The 26859-nt window shown below is 44.3% G+C and overlaps 1 long non-coding RNA gene across 1 annotated transcript; it reads left to right on the top strand.

Moving 5' to 3' along the window:
- The first annotated feature begins 20698 nt into the window (after positions 1-20698).
- Positions 20699-24220, top strand: LOC142581929 (uncharacterized). Its single transcript, XR_012828327.1, has 4 exons — positions 20699-20954; positions 21534-21730; positions 22485-22660; positions 23629-24220. It is a non-coding gene; the product is annotated as an uncharacterized LOC142581929 (long non-coding RNA).
- The last annotated feature ends 2639 nt before the right edge of the window (positions 24221-26859 follow it).

Raw genomic sequence — 26859 nt, forward strand, 5'->3', positions numbered from 1 at the left:
GGTTCAGCCACTGGCTCTCTTGTGGAGGACCCGCAAGGTTAACACTAAACAAACAAGGGGAAGGAAGGTGCGGTTGTCAGTAATTGTCAGCAGTGTGTGCGGAACGGTAACACCGTGTGAAAGCATAACGGCCGGAATTGGTGCGGCCATGTAATTGCCGTCAGGTACAGCTGGTGTGGAGAACATTGTTAATGGACGTGTGTCATAAATTTAAGCGGAAAGCGAATAAATCCATGCAGCTTAGTGGAGAGAAGATACAAACAGAGAATGAATTCGTGAGGGCAATGCTTGACGGGGGTGAAGAGAACGATAATAGTTCTCCTAGCGATAGCGAGTCGGGCAGAGCACATGCCTACAAAAGCGACAGTCGCTCCATCTGTGAATCATACGGCTCAGTTCGGGGCAGGCTTCAGAACTTTTTTATCCGACGGTGAAAAGCAGCACTCACAATGTACACATGTGCCCCAGTGCCAATCAATGCGCACACATAAACATTGTCAACAAGAACGCCTAAAAGATTCTGTGTCGTGGGTATGGTCAAGCAAGGATGTCGTGCCAAAGTCGTCAGTGCAGCTGCGCCTACAAAACCTGCACTGTCCAATTTTCCAGTCGGGGATGCTGCGATTAGGTCGGAGAAGGAGCACGGCGTGAGGGTGGTGAACGAGATTGACAGCGGGAAGGAGAAGGGGAGCGGGCGTAGCCGGCTCTTGTCATAGGAGTTACATGGTCAGATTAAGGCTTTTGCATAAAGGGAGAGAATGAAAAGGGCGAACTAGAGGGAGGAGGGTGGTCAGCAGAAGGATAGCGTGTCGCAAAAGTCCAGCGGCTGCGTCAGTGGCGAGCGATCTGCCCGATTCGTCGGCAGGTAAAACATATCGGCTGGTCGTCAATGGTGCGCATTCGGACGGGTTCCTTTGTCTGTAAGAGCAGTAAGAGGAGCGACATGGGAACTTTGGTGGATAAGAGGTTTAGAGCACATGGGGCGAACCGAGTGAAGGCCGACGTTTCCCACTTCTTGACGGGCGACGGCCTGTATCAAAGAAATCATCTCCGGAGAAAGATCATATGACGGGAGTGAAGTTGCCGCCGGCTGTTCTGCTTCGATTTCACAATGAATGATGCAGGTTAAGTTGTCAGATCGTGAGGGCTAGGGAAATAGGTCGTCACAAGACATAGCAGCTGTGTTGGAAAGGCGCGGGATGTGTTGGGATACTCGGCGGCTTTCAGCATGGTCACGACGATGGCATTCCTTGAGGATCGTATTGATGCTGGTGACATTGTTAAACACCAGTAGATTCAGCGCGTCCTCAGCAACGCCTTTGAGGACGTGACTAACCTTACCTTGGTGTTAACAGTGCAAAACGTAGAAGGGACAAGAGACGAGAAGACGACACCATAAGCGCTTGCGGTGTCGTCATCTCGTCTCGTGACCCTTCTACGTTTTTCACTGTAAACACCAGGATGGAAAACCAACAAGCCCAAGCTGCTATTCTAGTGAAATAACCTTTTCGTCCTAACATATTCGGGTCAGCCTTCCTACAAAGGGCCAAGGCGTTGAGAATGTGCGACACGTAGGAGTCGGTCGAGGTCTGTAAGCGTGCGGCAAGGGCCTTCTTTGCAGTGAGTTGGTGACTAAACGGATTCCCAAAAAGTTCCCGTACCTTCTCTTTGAAGAGATCACAGCTCGTCATCTCTTCTTCTTGAATCTGGAGCCATGACCGCGGAGTGCCGTCGAGGTAGAAAAGAACGTTTGCGAGCATAATAATGAAATCCCACCTGTGAGTGATGCTGATACGTTCGTACAAGGGGAGTAAGTCGTCAATATGGGGACTGCCGACTGCGGTGAAGTCTTCACGAATCCGAAAAGGAAGCGGGGTGAATTGTGACGTAGGTCGTGCCTTCAGGCATAGAGGCTTCCGTAGATGAAGTGCCGCAAGGAGGAGGCGTCGCATTCTCGGCTTTGCGACCGCTGGACGTAAAACAAAATACGCACGTAAAACAAAATACGGCTTGCTTCGGAATTGGGCAAAACTGTAGGCTGTCTGTACAGGTCATCAAACTTAGTTCAATTATGGTTAAAAAAGCTATATATTACGGCCACTTCTACTCTCGCTTGTCTTACTGCGCGCTAGTATGGGCAAGAACGTCTGCTCAGGACCTAAACAGACTCGAGGTGTTGCAGAAAAAGGTTCTCAGAATATTTTTAAATTTTTATGGGCACCCTCGCGAGCTACCTACTCATCAGATGTTCATAAAGCACGGTATTGCTAGATCAAGTGATCTTGATACATATAAACTACTACTTTATACAAAGAAAAACAAGCTTTATGAGCATTCATTTCATAGGTCCCCCCGATACTCTCTCCGAAATCAATCCATACCAGTTCCTTCTTCCCGTACAAGCTACGGAGAATGTATTCTTCAATACCAGATACCAGCAATACTGAACAAATTCTTAACATGTAGCAAATTCGAACTGCCTGAATGTAAATTCAAGAAACATGTGGGAAATATGCTTTTAAACATGTAAGAACCACTCGAGCAACATCTTTCATTTGCTATCTTGATATATATTTCATTTTATCTATAAAATTATTTTTCTTGCCTTTTCACAAGTGTTTACAAGGATTGTGTGACATCTGTATTATACGCAATTATTTTGTACACTAAAAGGGTTGCGTTGCGTGAACTATATTTCATGCCTACATTCCTGTACAGTGTTTTAGATTATTATTTTTGCTATCTGCCTGCTGCTATTTCATGGGTCCTTGGGCACTCTCAAGATGTCTGCGACATCTTTTCGCCCAAGAACCTCCGACTCGGTGTTGTTGGAAATAAACTTGACTCGACTTGACTCGAAGACGACACCGCGAGCGCTGACTTTTAACAACGTTGTTGAAAGTCAGCGCTCGTGGTGTCGTCTTCTCGTCTTTTGTCCCCGTCTAATTGCGCTGCTAACACCAGGTTGGAAAACCAACAAGCTCAAGCTGCTGATCTAGTGATGTACAAGGCTGTTTAGAATGTATGTACACGTAGGCTAACGCTGGCCAAAATGGCGACCCTGTATGAATCGGGAACACGTTGTCTTCTTCCCCTTACGCAGCCACACTGTGGCGCCTGTTCCGTATCATTACAATATATAATTTTAATATTTTAATTATTGTGATGAAAGACACTGTATTGCTAAATAACTTCAATGCCACGGATGTAAGTGAAAATATACGAAGACAGTTTTTAAAGAATACCCTAATCCCTAAAATCTCCCTGGAAGTGAAAACACTCTTATCCGTTCAATTTACTGGTGAAATTTGATGGATTTCTCCGCTTATCAAAAAGAAAGAAAAAAAACGATTAAGTTCTCTGCGAGAAAATAAAGAGGATGCTGTTCTCCGTTCATCTGCAGGGTATTTTCTTGCCAGCATATTTGGCAAATCTTTTTTTCCCTTTTTTATTGAAATGAATAAATAAGGAGAGGTTGGCGCCAACATATCCTGCCGGCTAGTCCTATTCAAATGGGAGACGTGCATCACATATGATCACCTCATATAACAAATTTCACAATATATTATATATCACAAATGCTTAAAATGCGTACGTTATAAAATTACACACTCTAAACTGACTCATGCTGTGCTAGGAACAGCAAAGCTACAATACAAATACAAAAATGGCATAGGAGATAAAAGTGCACAGTAAAATTCGCCGTTATTAAATATTGCAAACACTACAATCTATAAAAGATGTAGTTAAAGAGAAAAACAGCATACAGTAAACATAAGTATGATGCGCATGCGTGCAGTGAATGTTTCCACCAGGCGAAACTCAATGCTTGTTCGCAATATATGTGACCTGCAAAAACTCTTTAAGAGCACTGAGCGCACGTTTTTGGTAGCCACTTATTAGTCATAGTCCCAGCAGCATCTATGGGCTCATTGGCCTTCGATCGAGCCTGATAAATTTTGACGTCAGTTGGTTTCTTGGCCGAAAGTATTTGTTGCATTCTAAAAGTGGATGTAGTTCTTCATCTGGGGGGGGGGGGGGGGGGGAGGTTATGCTGCCATATTCCCTGTGAGGGCTTTCGGATCGGCCTATTCGATGTAACATCTTTTTGTGTGTGTGTGTACGCGGTACCAAGTCTAAGAGGCAGAATAACTGTCGCGAGACGCCTGTTGTGTTCTATCGGTATATGAAATTTATTAAAGGGATCGACATTATAGTGACGCGAACGCTTATCTGTTCCGTTGAGCAATGTGGTTTTGCTATTGAGTCCAGGTGCGTCTCTTAAAATGCAACGTATTTCAGATGTGTCTACGGGAAGCGTGATCGCCGCCTTCTTTTGATGTGCCTGCCATGATGCGGCATCAGATGCACTATTTCCGGGTGTGTTACAGTGTCCCAGTATTCACTGAAAGACAACTGTATGTTGCGGTTCATTCGCTTTAGCTGCCAGAAGTCTCGCAGGCTCATTTTGATAACCTGCTGACAATAAGCTGAGGACTGCATTTAACCGCGCATATGCGTTAAACCTTGGTGGAAGGCTGGGAATGTTATTGCAGCTGTACGCATTCAGTACGGGCTTCGTTGCACGCGGTGCCCTAGCTGCAAACATAGATATAGCCGTACATGAGTTGTGCGCCACGTGGTATTCTTGCATATAGTGTGAAAGCGGATGAGAGAAGACGTCTAATCTGCAACGAGAGTAGGACAGTTCGAGGGTAACATGATATTGCATTGCAGCGTGAAGTGACACAGACAGAGGCTAGAAGGAGACAGGACGAGCGCTACAATCCAAGATCTGTTACGGTACCAACTCGCCCAACTTTCTATCCTTTTACAGTTTAAGGGGTACCCTGTGCCTCTTAGCAGCTGCAACTTCTTTGGCACGCTTCATCTAATGGGATGCGTCCCGAAAGAAAACATCTACGCCAGCTCCTGTCAAAGAAGATAGTTCAGAACAGGATGTTGCAGGCTTCTCACTTTCCTTGTGTATCCTGCAGTCAATGCAACCACTACGCAGCTAGCAAATGAGATGAACAAGTGTTACGCGATTGGTGTGCTTTCTTCCTCTTTTTTTCTTTTTTTTCTTTTTTTTCCAGTGTAGCAATATGCGCTGGAGAAGAACGTCTTAGAAAGGGTGTTTAGAACGTTATAGAACGCCAGGTGGTAACTATTATTCCGGAGTTCCCTACTATGGTGTGCCTCGTAATCAGATCGTGGTTTTGGAGCGTAAAACCCCAGACTTACGAAAAATAAAAATGGCCTTTTGTATATAAGAGAATACAGTTGTTTGCTGTTGTAAATGTGTGTTGATCGCTGAATATGACGGCGAATAAATTCACAACTGAAATTTTGGAATGCGTGTTAGTGCGCCAATTAATGGTGAATTAACAAGGGACGTGGGATTCCGTTCGATGTGGAATCAGCCAACCCCTGCGTGTTTCAGTTCTTTCGTGGAACACTTCCGACATCGCACTACGCTGCTGAAATATGAGGAATCTCGTTGTTGCAGCTACACTGAGTGATACTTAAAAAAAGAAACGTGATTCTTTTCTGAAAGACGGAAGACTTTTTTTGGCGTACATTCATGCTTACTTTAATGCAACGCCGCATGAAAAAATAACTAATGTATAAAAAGAGGACTTTGGAAATATGCGAGGGAGAACCTTCAAGAAAAATATGAATCGCCGAAAACAAGAAGGCCTACTGTGTACATTTTTAGGCCTGTAGCGCAGCTCGGAACGAGCAGAAAGGAAGGTGGAAGGGGTAATGAAAAGGAACGGAGAACAGGATGAGCGCTCACCCTGCTCTCTATTCCTTTTCATTACCGATTGCGCCTTCCTTCTTGCTCGTTCTGAGCTGCGCTACAAGCCTAAAAAAGTCATGACATACAAATTAGCCCAATATGCTACGCTTTTGATCAACTGTGTATTGCCACATGGATGCCCATGGCAGGAAAAAAATAACCTTACGCATTTGAATTGGCCATTGCTGGAAACTGTATCTTTGACTAAAAAACGTTCGCATGCAAATTGTCGACACTGTCGTAACTCAGTTCACCCTTCCGTAACATATGCAAAGAGATACATTTGTGATAAGTCGCACACGGGCACAGTGTGCGGCCTAATTCGCCATCACGCACAGTGAGTGAATCGTCTAGTTCCCGAAGCAGCGTGTCTTCGCCAGTCACACCTGTCTCTTACCTCTCAGCAATCACCGAGCATATTGTTGAAAGTTGCCACTCAAATCACCACACAGAGTGGTTGAGTACCTCCCGTTGCCTTAAGTGACGTCGACCCAATGAAGTGCGAAGAACTTGCGGTGGTGGTGCGGTGGTTTGCAGCTAGCCTTCCTTAATTATCGCACGTCTTGGAGGGAGAAAAACGAGCGCCGAGAAAACGATCGGCGTTAATTAGTCGCAGAGTCACGTTCTGCTGGCAGCAGAAGGTGGTGATACTGTTCTAAGTGTGACGGGTCACCGCTGCGGCCTGGTTTCAGTGTTACCTGTGCGCTTCCCACGCAAACACTGTTCTCAGCTATTTCGTGGCTTTCTCAGAGGTAATTATGCGGTATCTGCATATCTATGGTGAGGGTGGCATAAGCTCAAAAGCCTCTATCGTACGCGTACACGTTAATCCTCTGCTTTATTTGGTTTACTTCTTGCGCATTAGCAGGGAGTTTCCTCGATAATTCTTGCGGTCATTCATTCGATTCGTCGATCAATCGCTCATATAAAAAAGCAATGATGAAATATTATGCGAAAATAAATACAGGGGTGTAAGGAAGCCGCAAACTGAAGGGAAGCCTGCATGCACACATTAAGGCATACCGCCATATCTTCAATCTTACGTCCATGCTGTCTCTGCGTGGCGCAAACCTGTGCATTTGGAGTTAAACGTAAGCTAATGGGAGTCGACGCGTATTACCAGACGGGCTAGCACTCTGTCAGTTTATTTATTTATTTATTTATTTATTTATTTATTTATTTATTTATTTATTTATTTATTTATTTATTTATTTATTTATTTTGTACCCAGGCGGGTTTGCACATTAAGAGGAGATGGGCAAACAACAAAAACGTACAAGTAAAGAATGTATACAATATTCACGACTTACAACAGCAAGAAATGAATAAGACAAGATGTGTTATAGCAGTACTACTTGATTAAGGAACTGTTTGCGATTGCTCCCAAAAATCCAAAGCATGTCGAGCGCTGTCATGCAAATTCGATTAAGAAGTTTCGAAAGGGGATGTATCCACGATGGAAGTGGTTGACTGTACCAGGTGGCTGTGTAGTGTACAGGTTTTCGAGTTGAAAGCCCGTATGTTACCCTATTCCAGCGAGGGACAACAACCTTTTGTTCTTGCTCAATGTTGCGCAAAACAAATAGGTGATGGCCGTATGAAATGCTGACGAAGGTCATTATTACGATAGTACATTTGGGCGAAAATAATTATGTGAGCTTTCTTACGATGGAGTAAGAAAGCAGGGGAACATCAAGGTTTGATTTTATTTGGGTAACATTCGTAGTGCAATGTGATGCAATAAAATATACTGTACGGTTCTTTACTGCCTACGGTTAATTCATTAGTCTTATTTTGTCAGGTTCCCGTATTGTTAATACATGCTCTAACTGTGGCCGAATATAAGCAGTATCAAATTATTACGTAACAAATGGAATCATGAAATATTGCTTTAAAAATAATGTGGTTCTTTTGTTGCCCTACGCCGTGATAATTTCCATATATTGTTTCCAAAATTTTCTGTTATTTTCTGTTACAGTTGTTAACTCTAAGACGAAACAAGACGAAAGAGGTTCTAGTGCGGTGTCATTGAGGAAGAAGTGGAAGAAGTGGAGACTGGTTAATGAAGCAACGGGAAAGGTGCATAGATTCATGTTTAGTAATTTTTCATTCCAACTTCCAAGAATGTCCCCAAATAATAACGTTATTCTATTCGCGCTGAGAACAAGCAACATCATCGTCATTAATTATGTTCTGATATATCACACAGTCGTCGGCGAGCAAGCAGACTTTTTAGGAAAGGTTAGATGATAATTCATTAATGAAGATAAGAAATAACAACGGTCTCCGTACAAAGCCATGCGAAAGTCATCAGAAAATGGGCTTAATGAATGCGTGAAAATCTTTAACAGTAACGAAATGAGTATGGTTGGTTAGAAAAGCGGTAATTCAGTTAAAGATGTTAGGGTCGAGAATGAGATGCCTAACCTGAAGAAGTAGTCATGCATCCCTAACTTTGTCGACCATCTTGGAGAAATATAAGAAAAGGCAGACTTGCTTAATTCCAAATTCTACAGCTTGAAGCACGTCATTAGTGAAAATCAGTATGGTAAGGACAGTGAACTGAGCAAGTTGGTATTGATTGATGTTGAAAAATTTTGCTCTAGAAAAGTCGGAGGCAACGAAGATAGAGGGGGAAAACACTTTAATGTTCAAAATGATTTTCGGGGAATGGTCGGAGCCCATTTAATCCAAGGCTCCTTATGGCCTTGGCCGCCCACTTGACCTGTTCTGTGAAGGGCTATTGTCCCGCCAGATCTGAGCTGGTTAGCTGTGCCTCCCATTGCTCCATTGTGTGGTGTGTTTATCAAACGGTTGTGATTCCATATCCCATGTAATACGCTGTAATGTTGGTATGCCGCCGCACCACCCCCGCAGGGGCGTCTGCGTCAGCAGGCGTTTGGTGTGTTGCGACACCACGTACCCGAGCACACGAGGGTTGGACCCTCCCGCGTGTAGCCGTGCGCGGCTTAGCCGTGTCTGGGGAAAGGGGGATCCTGGGGGTTGAGCCGATGCTGGGTGTCTGGACCTTTAAGGCCCCCCGGCGGACGCAACACACCCCTTTGGCCTCTGCTTCACATAGACGGCCCCCCCGGACTGACCCACCCGGGGGAAATCGGTAGTTGCCTTTTCCTGTCTCTCTCTCCCTCCAGCCTTCGTCTTTCTCTCACTTTTCATCTTTCCTGTCTTCTCCTTCCTTCCGCTTACTTCCATAGTTTCCAGGCAGCAAGGGTTAACCTTGTGTGATTAACCAACCTAGGTTATTTCATATTTGGTTATAGTGATGACGTACAGCTGGCGTTTACAGGACCTGTTCTTACAGTCTCTGTAGCGTCCCCTTGTAGGACTCCATGGTGGGTGGCTGGCGTTATTGCCGAAAATTCAATTCCTTTATGGCAACATCCTTCCCTCCACTTCCTGATCGCCCTCAGAAAAGAGGGCGCACCGATGATTTATTCCAGTTTTTTGGTCGACAAAAAGAATCCTTCCCTCGTTTTCATGTGATCCACACAGAAAAACCAGCGAAACAAGTCCGAACGATCTCCCCGTTCCTGGTATCTAAGACCCTTACCGAAGTTTTTGGCCCAGGTTATAAGGCGTCGAGGATGGCCAGCGGTGACCTCCTCTTGGAGCTCCGCGATCAGAAACAATTTGAGAAACTGCCTAAACTAGTATCATTTGGAGAGACCCATGTAGTAGTAACCCCGCACCGCACGATGAATACCAGCCGAGGCGTTGTCTCGGACGATGATTTGCTGGAGCTCACTGAGGCTGAACTCTTGGAGGGCTTCAGCGAACAAAATGTCATAAATGTCAAAAGAATCAAGATTAGGCGAGATGGAAGAGAAATCCAAACAAAACACCTGATACTCACTTTTAGCTCAAGTGTCCTCCCCGAGTCCATCGAGGCCGGTTACATCAAACTTCGTGTTAGGCCGTACGTGCCCAATCCCCTCAGATGTTTTAAGTGCCAAAGGTTCGGCCACAGTTCACAGAACTGTCGAGGCCGGCTGACATGTGCCAAGTGTAGTGACACTGAACATTCCTCTGAAACATGCCAGAAGACTCCACACTGTGTCAACTGTGATGGCGAGCACGCCGCATACTCGCGCGCCTGCCCGTCCTGGAAAAGAGAAAAAGAGATTGTGACAATCAAAGTCAAAGAAAACATATCTTTCAAGGAGGCACGTAGGCGGGTGTCATACCTGTCAAAGAGTAGCTTTGCCGATGTGGCGCGTAAGGGGGCAGCGCCACAACGGCCTCCAGCGGCTGCCCGACCCACAGGCAGTGAGTCGGCAGTTACGCCATCTGCCCCCGCGGCGGTTGCAGCTAGCGCTGCTCCGTCTACCCAGCAGACGGGGCCATCGACCCCGAAGGTGGACGCAGCCGAGGCTGCCCCAGCCTCCGAGGCCCCTTCAAGCGCTGGCAACGGCCAGCGCAGCCAAATCCCTCTGGGAGCCCCATCGACCTCCGGGCTGGTGGGCGCAGGGGTCTTGCCCTCCAAGGCGGGACTCCCTCTGAAAACTTCCCGCTCGCAAGAGCACGTGTCCGGCGCCTCACAAGAGGCAATGGACACCACACCTATCCTCAAGGCGCACCAGGCGCCTAAGGAGCGTCGAGAATCGCTCGAACGCTTCAAAAAGAACAAAACACCTATTACAGGGCCTCGAAAGGGCTCTGTAATCTAAGGCATCTTTCCGTTTCCGTAGACACAGCACTAATTTACATTAAATATGGATACACAAATCATACAATGGAACGTCAGAGGCCTCCTTAGAAACCTTGATGACGTACAAGAGCTCATACACAAACACAATCCAAAAGTGCTGTGTTTACAGGAAACACACCTAAAATCAAAACACACAAACTTTCTCCGACAGTATATAACTTTTCGCAAAGATCGCGATGATGCTATCGCATCATCGGGAGGTGTAGCTATAGTTATCCACAAAAGCATTGCGTGTCAACATTTACAGCTCCAAACGCCTCTTGAAGCAGTGGCAGTCCGAGCTGTCCTCCTAAACAAACTCATCACCATTAGCTCGCTTTACGTACCCCCACACTACAAATTAAACAAACATGAATTCCAGTCATTTATAGACGAATTGCCAGAACCTTATGTTGTTCTTGGCGATTTCAATGCGCACAGCTGCCTGTGGGGCGACTCTCGTACAGACGCGCGAGGTCGTCTCGTTGAACAGTTCCTTTTCTCTTCTGGTGCTTGTCTTCTGAATAAGAAGGAAGCGACATACTATTCTCTCGCAAACAAAACATTTTCTTCAATAGATCTTAGCCTAGTCTCCCCGTCACTACTGTCTGAACTTGAATGGGAAGTAAACGACAATCCTTACGGAAGCGACCACTTCCCTATACTTCTAAGAAAATATAAAGAACGCGAATGTCTACCACACGCTCCCAGGTGGAAAATCGATACAGCCGACTGGGAGAAATTCCGAACTCTCACCAGGATCTCATGGGATGACATGTCCTCTTTAGAAATTGATGCTGCCGTTCAGTATTTTACAGCCTTCATTATAGGTGCCGCGTCTAAATGCATATCTGGAGTAAGTGGTTTCGCATGCAAACGGCGCGTCCCGTGGTGGAACGACGAGTGTAGGACCGCCCGTAAGAAACAAAACAAAGCGTGGGGGTTGCTACGCACCTCTCCCACTGCGGAGAATCTTATTAACTTTAAAAAAGCAAAATCTGAAGGAAGGAGAACGCGCCGACAGGCCAGAAGAGAGAGCTGGCAGAAGTTTTTATCGGGTATCAACTCTTATACTGAGGAGGGGAAAGTCTGGAACAGGGTTAACAGGATAAAAGGACGACAAACTTATTCACTCCCTCTAGTAAATACACAGGGCGGTACACTGAAAGATCAGGCCGACTCACTTGGGGAGCACTTTGAGAGTGTATCAAGCTCAAAACATTATTCGCAATCCTTCCTAAAATATAAACAAATAGAAGAATGCAAGCCACTCGTCAATAAATGCCGACAGAATGAACCGTACAATTGCCCTTTTAGTGCTGCTGAGTTGAAAGCTGCCTTGAGCGCATGCAAGAGCTCTGCACCGGGATCCGATAGAATCATGTATGAAATGCTCAAAAACTTACACAATGACACGCAAGTAACACTACTTACACTTTTCAACACTATCTGGGACGCAGGGTACCTTCCAACGGCATGGAAAGAAGCCATTGTGGTCCCTGTTTTGAAAGAAGGGAAAGACCCTTCTTCAGTGGCAAGTTACCGCCCGATAGCCCTCACAAGCTGCATGTGTAAGGTATTTGAAAAAATGATAAATCGGCGACTCATCCATTTTCTTGAACAAAACAAAATGCTTGATCCCTTTCAGTGTGGCTTCCGAGAAGGGCGCTGCACAACCGACCATCTTGTACGTATTGAAGGACATATTCGTGACGCGCTTGTACACAAACAGTTCTTCGTATCGATATTCCTCGATATGGAGAAGGCGTACGATACGACCTGGCGCTACGGAATCTTGAGAGATTTGTCAGAAATGGGCATTCATGGTAAAATGCTAAACGTAATAAAAAGCTACTTGTCCAGTCGTACCTTCCGGGTGAAAGTCGGCAATGTGCTGTCACGTCCTTTTATACAAGAAACTGGTGTACCCCAGGGAGGCGTGCTCAGTTGCACACTTTTTATTGTTAAAATGACAACGCTTCGTGCGTCCTTACCACCAGCCATCTTGTATTCCGTCTATGTGGACGACATTCAAATAGGCTTCAAATTCTGTAACCTCGCAGTATGCGAGAGACAGGTACAGCATGGCTTGAACAAGGTGTCAGGCTGGGCAGAGAAAAATGGTTTTAAAATCAATCCTCAAAAAAGTTCTTGTGTGCTGTTTACAAGGAAGAGAGGCCTAGTTCCGGATCCTTGCTTACAAATGTGTGGACAACAGATTCCTGTAAACAAAGAGCACAAATTTCTAGGTATTATACTCGACAATAGACTCACTTTCGTCCCACACATTAAACAACTCAAAGAAAAGTGTCTGAAAACAATGAACCTAATGAAACTTCTATCCCAGACTACGTGGGGTAGTGACAGGAAGTGCCTAATGAATCTGTATAAGAGCCTCATCCGGTCACGATTAGATTATGGTGCCGTGGTATATAACTCTGCCGCCCCAAGCGCGCTAAAGATGCTAGACCCGGTTCACCATCTAGGCATCCGTTTAGCCACGGGCGCTTTCAGAACAAGCCCAATTGAAAGCTTATATGCCGAATCGAATGAATGGTCTCTCCACCTACAGAGATCATACAACAGCTTTATATATTTCCTCAAAGTACGCTCTAATCCTGAACATCCATGTTTTGATACCGTTACCGATATGACGTGTGCTACACTTTTCAGCAACCGTCCCTCCATAAGACACCCTTTTTCGCTGCGTGTGAAGGAGCTTAGCAATGAAATGCATGTCCCACTCCTCGAGCATCGCCTAATGCACACAATCAAGCTCTTACCTCCCTGGGAGTGGCAGGTGATACAATGTGACATATCCTTTATAAAAGTTACAAAGCACGCTCCTGAGGCTGAAATCAGAATGCATTTCCTAGAACTACAGCACAAGCACTCCTGTGCAGATTTCTACACAGACGCTTCGAAGTCAAATGCCGGGGTATCCTATGCAGCAGTCGGCCCATCCTTCTCGCAATCCGACGTACTGCATCCCGAAACAAGCATCTTTACGGCCGAGGCCTACGCATTACTCTCTGCCGTGAAACATATAAGAAGATCAAAACTTTCAAAAGCAGCGATCTATACAGACTCCCTAAGCGTCGTGAAGGCTTTGATGTCAGTCTATACACACAAAAATCCTGTACTTAGTGAACTCTACACCGTCTTGTGTAAAGCGTACATATCTAACCAGCGTATCATTATATGCTGGGTGCCTGGCCACAGGAGCATTGAGGGTAACGTTCTGGCGGACGAGATGGCCACGTCAATCGCATCGCAAACTGTTAACCCTACCGCTGCGGTGCCTGTCACAGATCTGAGGCCTTTCTTGCGAAGGAGATTGCGGGACCACTGGCAACGCATGTGGGACGCGGAAACGAATAATAAGCTCCACCTGATAAAACCACAGTTAGGATTCTGGCCCTCTACTACAAAATCGCGCCGAACAGATGTCCTATTCTGTCGGCTCAGAATAGGACACACGTTTGGCACCCATAATTTTCTACTAACCGGAAGTGTGCCTCCAACCTGTGGTAGATGCGGGGAGAGGCTGACCGTGCTCCACGTCCTTCTGGAATGTCGCGAAGCCGAATCTGAAAGAACGAAACATTTTTCCTTAGCTTACAGACAGCACATCCCTCTCCATCCAGTAATGTTCCTCGGTCCAGAACCGCTTTTTAACACAGACACAGTCCTAGGTTTTCTGAGAGATGTGGTCCTACATGTTATTAGCCCCATGCATTCCTAGCGCTTCCTCTCTTTAGAGGACGCCGCTGGGATAGTTGTACGGTATAGCACATGCCTCCAGACCCTTGTGTTTCAAGGGCTCCAAGGAGGCAGTAGTGCTCTGGCATTTCTTATAATCGTGATATATTTTACTTATCGTATCATTCTTTTTATATGCATCTAAATTTTCATAGAACAAGTCATACGTCATCGCCATAATTTTATCATACAGATTTTACGCACTTTAGCGCGTATATTTTAAGGCCTCTTTACAGCCACCTCACACCAACTTCATAGCAATCATAATTACACCGCAAACTCATTACCACAGACATGGCGCTCTTTGGCCACACCTGGCCCTTGCGCCATAAAACTCCACACATCATCATGCCGCCGCACCACGGACAGTCGGGCCTGTAACGAGTGGGGAACATTGCGCTGTCTAATCAAAGTGAGTGAATACACCGGTGTGAATTATGCGCCAGCTGGTGGGTTCATCTCCATTGAGTTCTGGGTGAGAGGAGGGTATTTTTTTCTGGTTGTTCGCTGCTGAGGGAGAATCCGTCGGGCATTCGTTGGATTAGTTTTATTGCGGCGGCTTCCCGGGACCGTCCCAATAGAGTCCGCCCGGTTACTAATCCCTCAGGTTTGCAAATCGTCCATTTCAGAAGGGTTGAAATCTGGGCCAGTTGGTACATACTTGAACGAAAAAACCAGTCAAAAACACAAAGGACAAGAGGAGAGGTTCACACCACAACGACTGGTTCACCAGTCGTTGTGGTGTGAACCTCTCCTCTTGTCCTTTGTGTTTTTGACTGGTTTTTTCGTCCATTTCGTTCCCCTCCAGGCCCACGTGGCCTGGGAACCATACCACCCGGTGAAAATGGGCGCATTTTGTCGGTATTATTAAGCGACTTGTTTTGGTCACGTGGCCCTTGATGAGCATGCGATATGTTTCTGGTGAGTATGTGATTATGGGGACAAAAGAAGAGCGTGGTGTGTTCCATGTGTGTTTTTCGCTTGTCTTCATCTTCTCTAGCGCGAAATTTTCAGCTCAAAAACTAGTAGCTGAGTTTTGCAGGTAAAATTCTTACAATAACCTTATTGCGCCGGTGTGAAAAACTGAATATTTTCTAGAAACATTTCTATGTGAGAAGATTTAATAACATTTTCATAGGCTTGCGCCGCTAGCATTCATAAATAATCGTAGTCATCAATATAAGGGAAATAGCATGGTAGCTATGCGGATGAAGAGTTTCTCCAGGCCTGCGCATTAGCATTATTTATTCGTTACCAAGCATTCTAAACGTTCCCACGTTCAAGTGACTGTGAAAAAACGTCGTATAGAATGATGGAAGAGTATTGAAGTTTGCGTTTATTTTTTTAATTTGAAATTGATTCTGTGAGCACCACAGGACTGTGTTGATTAAAACTATTTTAATTGTGCTGTTTTACTTGCCGAAACGAGTATATTTGATGATGAGGCATGCAGTAGAGGGGCTGCGACATACAGCTGCAGTGTGCCTGGAGGCCCTAACACGGCCGCAATACATACTGCGATCGGCTTACAACATAAAGACAGTACTCGTCTAACAGATATAAGCACAAAATGGCGAAGAAAAAACGTCCTACAATATACAACATGAAAAGCACTCGTCGTTTAACATATATAATTACAACGCAGTTGTAAAAGAAAGACAAACAACACTATGCCATCGACACACCGAAGGTGCCTTATGAGCATATCCTACATGATATATACAGCCGAAAACTAATACTGCTGTCAACATGCCTAGTATGATCAGAAAAAAAAAACATTGCGCTCAATGAATATGACATGCAGCAATCAATGTGAAGAAACAGCTTTTTCCCCCTCTATTATCTACTTATTCTTGTTTATAAAAATGCCGTCTAACTTGTATTCAAGTTAACATACTTACAAATGCATTTTTTTTACCCAATTAAACGTGAAGGTAACGTAAATCGCAACGACTGCTTCAGGTAGTTTGTGCGCCTTAATGGTACCAGCCACTTGTCCTGGCCGCGAGTATACACAATACTTTTGGCGCCTTCAAGCCCGGGTGTGCATTGTAAAAAGGCTCCGAAATATTCAGGGGCTAAGGAAAAGCAAAGGAACTGGTGGAATTCAAGAAGCTTGGTTACTCTTATTATGCTGTATTTAGCGACAAGTTCGGCAGTAAAATGAAAATATGAAACGTTTGCTACGTAATTTATTTAGTATTATGTTATAATTAAAACGACCAAATGACTTGCTCTAGCCAATGAAAATATCAAAAGTTAGTTTTACATTATCGATGTCATTAACTATCAGTTCAGTTTGACATAACAGGTCAATCTGCCCGAGGGGGAATCCGTGCCGACAGTCAGCAAGGATGTTTTTTTTTTTTATAGAAAGCTGTCAGACCAAATGAAATCATGGTTTCTTATACAAGTGCATCTATAACGTAGGCCTCAAACCTGTTTCATGCTATAAACATGTTGTCGTTCACATCCATTCTAACCTTTCCTGGAATACCTACATTGCGCACGTAATAAACAACTATAATAGATCATTAGGCTATCTCCAATGCAATTTCACACATGCCTTGCAGGCTCACAAGCTGATTCTCTCCAAACCCTAATCCGATATAAATTCGACTCGCCATGGTGGCTTAGCGGCTACGGTGCTGCGCTGCTAAGCACGAGGTCGGGGGATTAAATGGCCGGCGCCTGCATTTCTATGGGGACGAAGTGCAAAAACGTCCGTTCTCCTACATTGGGCGCACGTTAAGCATCCCCTGACAGTCCAAATTTATCCGGAGTCACCCCTATGGCGTATCATATCGTGGTTTCAACGCGTGACACCCCACAATTTAATTAGCTTTAATGCAAACTTGAATACCCACACTAAGTTTGGGATTCTAATTATTACCTAATGCATTTAGCAGAAATCATACAAAACGATTCCAACCAATTTATTATCTTGAAGTACAGCATGACAGCAAGCTTCAGCGCAATTAAGTGTGATCTAGGGTTGTCATCCTTAGCGTCGCACAGTAAACTCTGGCCTTTCTCACTCTCTTTCACAAACTATTTAATCATCTTTTACAGCGCAACTAGGTTCTTTTTCCGCCCCATCACATAACATCTCGGCTTGATGGCCAAACTAAATTTGCTATATATATTGTTCACGTTCTTTTATTTTCTCGTTCCGCCACCAGAAGTTAGGAATCGCGTTTCCTAGATTATTGTCGTCATAGTGAGACTACGCGCTCCAAGCAAATTTACGCAATTTACGGGGTCACGAGTATCACGCGAATTTTATACTTAGAACTAACTATAAATAATGTACATTGCTCTGTCATTTGATGATTATGTATACTATTTGTACTTCGTTGCATTATCTATGTCCTTTTAATTGTGCTTATTTAATATTTAACCTTCTCCCCACTGACTTCTGCAATGCCTCTGGGCCTCACGGTATACTAAACAAATACATAAATAAATAAATAAATAACACCCGAATGCCACCGCTTCACTACTTATTGAACGATGCAGACAAGCACATGCCTAACCTCTATCAGGAAACTTCATTTCGGTTTCCAAAAGGCAAGCCAAGGACTAACTGACACACTCGGAACCTGTTTTGCTAAAGTGATGTACATCTACCAGCTCACATGATCGCTTATCTCATTGCTGGAGAAACAAGAAAGCTTAATAAGTACAGGTAATTAAATCCCGGCCACAGAGGCCGCATTTAGATGGGCGCGAAATGCAAAAACTCCTGTCTGCAGTCCATTGTGGGTACGTTAAAGATGTCCTGGTGGTCAAAATGGATTCGGAGTCCCCGACTACGGCGGGCCTCAAAATCAAATCGCTGTTTTGGTACGTAAAATACCAGAATTAAATTCGGTTCAATTAAAATAGGCGTGCAGTCACAGCTCCTGCAACGCACAGCTGACTGATAATAGGATGTATACCCATGAGCAAAAGTATACGGAACAGGGATTGCGTAATAAAGCCGATTTTTTACTGAGCCTGCGAATGCAACTTGAAACTGAGGACTGCAGTCCAAACTTAGCATTTGGAATTTTTCAGTCTAGTCGTCAATTTCAGTTTGTGCAGGCTAACTGCATAGAACTTTTTGTTTTTTTTCGAGACCCCGTGGTTAATATACTATTGCGCAAGGGTGTGCCTTTTAATAAACTAAGAAAATGGCCCACGTAAGCACAACGACAGAAGATAGAAAACACATTACCAGCATGAATCAAAACTCACTTTTATATTGTTTTTTTTTTCTGTAAATGGACTGTCTTACCTCGAGCGACAAGTCACTCTTTGAATAAAAGTTTATTCATCATCTTTATGTCAGTGAAAACAAAGGGGGAAAGTCAAACTTACGTCCAGCAATGCACTGACCCCATTTTTTACATGGGGAGGCGGCAGCATAACCGCGTTTCTAGAATTCACGGGCACGTATAGAACAATAACTGAAACAAAGCCAACAACACGTGCGATATCAACGTTTATGCCAATGACTTCTGCAAGCACGCGTGTTCAAGTATGTGCTGACGCGAAGATCTTTCTTGATCACGGACGTAGTGCACTACTGCTTACGATCTGCGGCCAGATCAAATAGTAGCACCATTACTGTCGCGGAGACAACTGAAGAAAAAAGAACAAGCTGACGAAGGTCGTCAAACAATGGAACAGCACCTCCCGAGGCAACAAGCCGATGGGGTAGTATGCCGAACGTGAAGGCCGTTGCCCAGCACGTGACACATCACGCACTCGAAACAGCCAATATGAAAACATCGGATATAAGAGAAGGAATAAGGATAAAAGGCAAAAGAATGCGCTAAATGAATGGCAAAAGCGGAATGCAAACAATAGCGACATGAGTGCCCCGGCGTAGAGGATGCACTTATTGCCCCTCGTCGTGACGAGTTCAGTCTCGGCGCAGTCTCCCTCTTTTGCTGCCGACCGAGCGGAGCTCAGAATCTATAACGTCGTGAGGGCAGAGGTCATTAGTCTTTCGTTGTGTTGTCCGCAGTTGTCGTTGTGCGCAAACAGAAGGATATGAAGTGTCGTGAGAAGGCTCCCTGCTAGGCGGCGGGAAGCCCTAGCACTCATGGGTTGGCGGGATTGGTGCGCGAAATTGGCCCTTTCTAGTTCGGGCATGTGGCCTCTCATGCAACGTTGCACTAGCAATAAGTTGGCATACAATAATAAATATAAAAACAACAGCAGCACGAACTGATATTGGTTATATCTTCTTCTATGGACGATGAACGCTAGGCGTGTTCTACCTGCTGCTCATAAGAATATCCCGCCTCTCGTAATTTTTCGGTTCGAAATTATGCGTCCTCAAATTGAAATGCCTGATGACGGGGTAAGCATGCTAGGCCAATGCCACTCTACATAGTTACTTTAAGGGAGTCTAAGAGTATCATTGTACTTAAAATGGTTCATTACAACTATATGCTTAGAACTGTTCCTGTCAAAATAGCTAAGCTTCCTTAAAAAAAAAGAAAACTAAGGAAGAGCAGAATTAGTCGAATTTATAATTGACGCTCTGATGTGGTAGAAATATACATTCGCTTTAATCGTACAAGCAACAATGGCAGATGTAACTACAGATATCTTTAATGATTGCAGTAATTTGAGGAACATAATACAACGCTTTAAAGGACTGCATGAAATTGATGACAAATTCTCGGTTGGTGAAGTTTACTAAAGTGCTTAATTTAATGCAATTTTTTTCTATTTGAACTTCGTGCCAGCTCTTATACGGTTTGACGGAGTTACGTGCTCATGCAGCGCATTTACGTTTTCTGAAGAATGATGCACTTTGCTCACTTCATTTAACAACCAACCGCCTGTATTTTTTTGTTTGCAAGTCAGACACACCGACACTCAAGACATGCACACATATGTACGCATCTTCTTTGATTAGGGGGCTCTCGTAATCTTTCGTAGCACATTCTTCAACACTACCACTAACTTCCAATAGCGAAAGCTACCCGCACCTGCGTTATCCAGATTTTATTATATAATAAGCAAGGTCCTAACAAAATTTGAAACACTGATGGTGAAATATCTTCGGTCAATCGCTGCTAGCAAAGGCCAAAATTTATGTCACATTGTAGCGTATCATGCCTTTAACAAGACTACGTGACAGTCACAGAATGGAATAAACGCCGATGTGCAGCGTAAGTTGGAGCCCGGCAAGCAGGCCGATCTGGACAAAAGCGATCAGTAATGTACGAGGCTGGCGAAAGAAACATGCAGAGAAAGTAAACTGCCGTGAGCATCGATCTGTGTTGGCGCGGGAAGGCGGGCCCGGCCCTCGTCATTCGCCGTCGTCTGTGTGTGGTGGAGGCGCTGACGTCGCTCGCCGCGAGGGTGCGCTAGCGCCGGGGACCCGAGGTTCGCAAAAGAGAGACGTGGTCCGCGCAGTTGAAGCCGGCGCGCGAGGATTCCCGCGCGCTTTGGCAAGTGTCGGCGTTGTGCAAACGCGCGCTTTCACTTTACGCAGTCACTGCAACGTGAACGTCAGCTTACAGGCAGGGCAAGAACATCGGAAGACGCCTGAGAAGTTCTCACCGGATAGCTCTTGATACTGTCTGGCGCCGTAACTGCCAACGCAAACTACCTGCCAAAGCATGCACACCGGCGCGGTCGTCCTGCACGGCACCTCGTTCGAAGCGATCCAGAGCGGTGAGTAGCAGCCGAGACGACACTTTTTTGTAATAACGGCACTACGCGCAATCGTGGACACGAGGCTAAGGATTGCGAAGAAATTCGCTAAAGCAATGCATTTAACTCCGGGAATGTTTTTGCTCCCGAGAGCGTTCGATCACTGCGAGGCGACTTGGCTGCCCTATCTCTTGTTTTATGTAGTCGGCGAATTGTTGACAAACAGCGTGCAAGCGACATTGCGTACTAAGTTCATAAACTAATGACTCGTTTTAAATTTTGTTTTCTCGCGTAGCGCTTTCAGTTGGAGCATTTTGTGTGGATAACTCCACTGTATTGCGCCTTCTTGCGTCTTGGACACCGAATTATGTTAGACCTTTCGGCTCCCTTGAAAACTTCGATTCCCGGAAGGGAAATATTGTTTAGGTGCGTGACAACACTTTTTATCCTTTCCAATAATGCTGCTGTAACCTTCCCAGAACCAAGTTTCTTTTTCTTTTACGGGGCCGTGTACCCTGACTGCCAATTCTCATGGCCTATGAACTGAGAATCAAACATTGTTTAATTTTTTCTTTATCTTACTTTTACGCTGAAAAGCAGCTCTGCTTCTGGATGGACCAAAAGGAACAGCTGGCAGCTGACCACCTTTGCGAGGCCGTTGCGAGGACAAATGAAAACTAAGGCTTTCCATTCAAAGCTCTTTCCTGCGTGTGACAAACGCAACGGCAAGCATATGGTGCAATTCCATGATAATCCGTACGATGTGGTGGGCACGAAGGAGAAGGGCATTGGATGAGGTGAGTCTAAGTTGCACCTATTTGATTACACGTAAAATGTTTTTGCGAATACTTGTGGAATATTTCATCGGGTGCCTTTAATTTTGATTCGCTGACACTCCAACTGTATAGCCATCTTTCTGGAAGTAAAACAGAAATATATTTCACTCCTGATGTGCTTACCTTTAACGATGATATGGCCTTTCTGTATTGAATTTCACCTTCTATGCGCAAATGAAACAAGTCAATAGAAAGCTGAGTCGCCTTTTTGCTCGTTGTAGAGAGACCGATATGGAGTTTGCGTATTTCAAGTAGTCATATTATCGGCAGTTTATATTTAATGCTCACGCAAGTAACACAAATTTGAGCAGTGATACGTATTAAGCACAACCTAAAAATGAAGTACCCAAGTGTATCGCTGCGTGAAACTGTCCCTCAATTTGAAATGTGCGCTTTCCGCGTTTGACGTTTTCTAGTCCTCAACCAATAAAACCACGGTTTTGGCACGCTTTATGTGTTGAGTTAGACATTCTCTCCAACTCTGTACATTATATTCACAATGAGAGGATAGTTCATTTTGGATATATTTGCTCCTTTACAGTGAATATTAGCACATATAAGGAGCTTGAATGTAAAAAAAAAAAGATGCGGCAAGATTTCTGATGCGTGGAACTAATGTACGGTCCCATTTTTGTTTCTTTTGTTGCTGTAAGTATGATAGCGGTATTAAGAGACTTTCGTCGTTCATTGCTCAAAATTCATTGTTCCCTTCCAGGATGCACTTACCGCACGAAGTGCACAACATAATGCCCTACAATGCTGAAAGCCTGACTGGTACTAAGGCAGTATGCAAGCTTCTGAATTCCCGAAGATTTTCCTGACAATACTATCGTCGCCACCCCGCACTTCACCGACGACATTGCGAGCACGAAGCTTTACGCTGGCATTAAGGTAATTCATTTCACGTTTCTGTGCAGTTGCTTATTACAAAGACGCTTTTTATTTAAAGGGAAGTTCATTGTAGTTAAGTTGTACACGACAATGTTTACTTCATCTCTGTATTCTAAGATCTTCGCATAATTGTGTGCTATTGCGCTAATAAGAAATGCTCAAATCATGCGAGAGAGTTCAGTCGTAATCTTTCACGATGTAGCAAACTGCACGTAATATGCTATGCTTAGAATTTAAGAAACTTTTGTATTAGAGCGGTGTTCCCAAAGAGGTCAAGTACACAGGAATTGTTTGTAAGGGTTACTGTTAGCCTATCGTGATAGTGGACATACTAGCAAAGGTGACCAGCAATTGTGGACCGCACTTACGAACAAAAGAACGGTGTCAATTTGGCGCCAGGAGCCAACGATTGTGACGCTGAATGAATTAAATTTAAGACGGTCGCTATGCATTAATCAATAACTGACATGACATTGTTTTTCTGTTAGCCTTAACGGAAGTTGGCTGAACTCCTAAATTTTTTGTCCTAAAAGTTATATGTGAGGGTTGAAAGCTTTTGGTTTTCACACATAGAGATTCGTGTCCAATTTCACAGTCTTGTTCCTTTGGTTTGCTCAAGAAGCGTGCATCTGCTAGTCCTCCATTTTGCCTATAGTTTCGCTATCTTTCATATTATACAGTAGTATGCTGGGGTCCTAAAATGTTTCGGCCATTTAAAATTGAACAAAAAGTGCTGAATATTGTGGCAAAGTCGAGTTAGCGCATCATACTGGACGGCACCGCTTTAGCAACTCACAAAAGTACTACATATGCCTACTTTTATAGTTCATGACACAACAGATGTTACTTTTCAAAAACTAGGTCGTGAGCGCATTGTTATTAATTAAATCGGGAGTATTCTTCGGATACTTTCAGTGAAAGTCCATCGCCATGCTAACCTTTATCTGTGCGCATCGTCTTTTTTTCAGGGTTGGCTGACGATGCGAATGACCTACATCGGCCGACAGCGATGTCACTGTGTTGGCATACGGTGAACGTGGGTTGGTTCCAAAGTGATCACGTTGAAGATAGTGGTACATACGTTCCTTAAGCAGACAAGTAAAAATTCAATAACACCAACTCGCAGCCCTATTCCCCTTCCCTTTGTTTCTTGTCATATTGGTGATGTTGATGTGGTATTAAGCGACATGCGCACTAAAAATAACTTTCAATTGCTAAAATGGACAGCCATTGATGAAATGTTTGTATGGCGTTATTTCTTGCACCGGCAAAGTGCCGCAAATGAAAAGTGCCTACTGTCAGCTGTTCTGTACATATTTAAAGGGACACTAACGGAAAGTATGAAGTCGAGTTAGATCGACAAAGTAAACGTGTAGAAGCCTATCATAGTTTTCTGCCTGCCAAAATATCAATTTTTCGTCTAGGAAAATTTCCGTCATAGGTCCCGCTGCTGCATCTTTGTTCGAATCTCCCGTGCCAAAGCGGAGGACTTGACGTCATCTCCACGTCACCACCCTCTGTGCAATTGTTATGTACTTTGTAGACTCCTTATTTAGCTCCATATACACTATCAATCAAGTGATAGAGAAATGTGCAGAATATAACCAACCGTTATATATAGCTTTCATTGATTACGAGAAAGCGTTTGATTCAGTCGAAACCTCAGCAGTCATGGAGGCATTACGGAATCAGGGTGTAGATGAGCCATATGTAAAGATACTGGAAGATATCTATAGCGGCTCCACAGCCACCGTAGTCCTCCACAAAGAAAGCAACAAAATCCCTATAAAGAAAGGCGTCAGACAGGGAGATACGATATCTCCAATGCTATTCACAGCATGTTTACAGGAGGTATTCAGAGGCCTGGAGTGGGAAGAATTGGGGATAAAAGTTGATGGAGAATACCTTAGCAACTTGCGATTCGCTGATGATATTGCCTTGCTTAGTAACTCAGGAGACCAATTGCAATGCATGCTCACTGACCTGGAGAGGCAAAGCAGAAGGGTGGGTCTGAAAATTAATCTGCAGAAAACTAAAGTAATGTTTAACAGGCTCGGAAGAGAACAGCAGTTTACGATAGGTAGCGAAGCACTGGAAGGGGTAAGGGACTACATCTACTTAGGGCAGGTAGTGACCACGGATCCGGATCATGAGGCTGAAATAACCAGAAGAATAAGAATGGGCTGGGGTGCGTTTGGCAGGCATTCTCAAATCATGAACAGCAGGATGCCACTGTCCCTCAAAAGGAAAGTGTATAACAGCTGTGTGTTACCAGTACTCACATATGGGGCAGAAACCTGGAGACTTACGAAAAGGGTTCTGCTGAAATTGAGGACGACGCAACGAGCTATGGAAAGAAGAATGATGGGTGTGACATTAAGGGATAAGAAAAGAGCAGATTGGGTGAGGCAACAAACGCGGGTAAACGACATCTTAGTTGAAATCAAGAAAAAGAAATGGGCATGGGCCGGACATGTAATGAGGAGGGAAGATAACCGCTGGTCACTAAAGGTTACGGACTGGGTTCCAAGGGAAGGGATGCGTAGCAGGGGGCGGCAGAAAGTTAGGTGGGCGGATGACATTAAGACGTTTGCAGGGACAACATGGCCACAATTAGTACATGACCGGGGTAGTTGGAGAAGTATGGGAGAGGCCTTTGCCCTGCAGTGGGCGTAACTAGGCTGATGATGATGATGATGATGATGACGAAGTGTAATGCATGGCGGGTGTAGGTGTTCAGCTTACGTGAGTCACTCTGTGGCTCTGGTTGGGTTCAGTTTACCAGTTATAGTCACTTTAGCCTCAGCTGCCGCAGCCGACAGGGTGGTCAATTGCCATTCTTTGCCGCATTGGCCGTTGTAAACAGAGAGAAGCGATGCTGTTCGCAGTGGCGGGTAGCGGCCACTCTCTGTGAATCAGAGGTGCTAACGTCACACATAAGAGGCTCTATAGTCGACAACAGATGGCGCTACTCCAATTTTCTTTTTTTGGCTATTTTCTTGGTTTCAAAAGCTCTGTGCTCATTACGCATGAAGAATTCGTTATTACAGATTCTTTCAATCTAGCTCGACAATAATATTTGCCTTTAGCAACACCTTGTTAAATTTTTGAGCTGCCTTTCCACCCGATACTAAAGAAAATTTTAACTAAGCTAAACTATACAATTATATGGGCAGACGCAGGTCACCGGTTTTGCATGACCTGCATAAAATATTTGTGCGGGTGCTGACATTAAATTTCTATGTCCGCGCTCAGAACTCAAACGAAAGTAACGAATGACAATTTTATTCATCAGTGCCTTTTGCCGATGGTAGAACTCACGAAGTTTGGAAGTCGGCGCTTTGTTCAGGTCAGTGATGGTAACAGAACCATCTTTCTTTTTCTGCAAGCCTAAAAAACGTACGTTCACTCTTCAATCACACGGAACATCTCTACACGAAAGCACGCACTCGTGGGCATCACATCGTGATTCTCGCGATATCTGGCGGCACAGAGGATACTCGACCACTGAAAACTGCCACCTCCATGGGATGTTGGTTACAGTAACAAAAACTGCTTCTATCGTTTTCGTTGTGCCTGTAACTACATTTTTATCGCTGAAGACACTGTACACTAGAGATAACATGAGAATATAAAGGATTTGGATCGCTTCCATTGGTCTTGTCACATAGAAAGCCTAATTATATTTTTACATGTTATTCATGTTCAGTTTCGCTAGGTTATGAGCTGCAAGGCAGTATTTATTGCTATTCCGCTAGAACAAAAATGGTAAGTGAATGACTTTACGCTCACTCAAATGCTCTTTAGAACCTAATGTATACCCCGTGCACAAAAGTTCACAAATACGCAAGAAAAGGAAATAAGAAAAAAATAGGAATAAAAGCATTCTTATTTAAGCGCACGCTACTGTTTCTAAATCCAAATTTGCCAAGAATTTTGTCTGATCAACGTCTCTCTTCATTCATTGCGAGGAGTGAGGTCCTCCATTCTGGTCATTGAGTTTGTACATGGCTGAAATATTGTCTTGAATAGGTTAAATAAACTTATCAAGTTCATGTTAGTTTGACAAAAAATATTATGATTTACAAAAAGGGTCTGCAAATAAGTTTAATTAAAGGTGCTCCTGTTCATTTGCGAGATAACGCAATTATTTCTTGTCTATTTCCTTGACATATTACAGCGAAGCTGTTTACTTCTAG

This window comes from Dermacentor variabilis, chromosome 5, assembly GCF_050947875.1.
Source record: "Dermacentor variabilis isolate Ectoservices chromosome 5, ASM5094787v1, whole genome shotgun sequence".
NCBI lineage: Eukaryota > Metazoa > Arthropoda > Arachnida > Ixodida > Ixodidae > Dermacentor > Dermacentor variabilis.